The following is an 885-nucleotide window of genomic DNA, read 5'->3' on the forward strand; positions in this document are numbered from 1 at the left end:
ACCACCTCACACCCGTCAGAATGGCTAAAATTAACAAGTCAGGGAACGACAGATGTTGGCGGGGATGCGGAGAAAGGGGAACCCTCCTACACTGTTGGTGGGAATGCAAGCTGGTGCAACCCCTCTGGAAAACAGTATGGAGGTTTCTCAAACAGTTGAAATTAGAGCTACCGTTCGATCCAGCAATTGCACTACTGGGTATTTACCACAAAGATACAAATGTAGGGACCCGAAGGGGTACATGTACCCCAATGTTTATAGCAGCAATGTCCACAATAGCCAAAATGTGGAAAGAGCCAAGATGCCCATCGACAGATGAATGGATAAAGAAGTTGTGGTATATATACACAATGGAATATTATGCAGCCATCAAAAGGAATGAGATCTTGCCATTTGCAACGACGTGGATGGAACTGGAGGGTGTTATGCTGAGTGAAATAAGTCAATCAGAGAAAGACATGTATCACATGACCTCACTGATATGAGGAATTCTTAATCTCAGGAAACAAACTGAGTGTTACTGGAGTGGTTGGGGGTGGGAGGGATGGGATGGCTGGGTGATAGACATTGGGGAGGGTATGTGCTACGGTGAGCACTGTGAATTGTGCAAGACTGTTGAATCACAGATCTGTACTTCTGAAACAAATAACGCAACATATTTTAAGAAAAAAGGAAAAGAAGAAGATAACAGGAGAGGAAGAAAAGGGGAGTATGTCAGAGGGGGAGACGAACCATGAGAGATGATGGACTCTGAAAAACTGAGGGTTCTAGAGGGTAGGGGGGTGGGGGGATGGGTTAGCCTGGTGATGGGTATTGAGGAGGGCACGTTTTGCATGGTGCACTGGGTGTTATGAACAAACAATGAATCATGGAACACTGCATCAA

The sequence above is a fragment of the Callorhinus ursinus genome, unplaced genomic scaffold (assembly GCF_003265705.2).
Source record: "Callorhinus ursinus isolate GAN/ISIS: 27379988/994484 unplaced genomic scaffold, GSC_fseal_2.0 scaffold34, whole genome shotgun sequence".
Taxonomy (NCBI): Eukaryota; Metazoa; Chordata; class Mammalia; order Carnivora; family Otariidae; genus Callorhinus; species Callorhinus ursinus.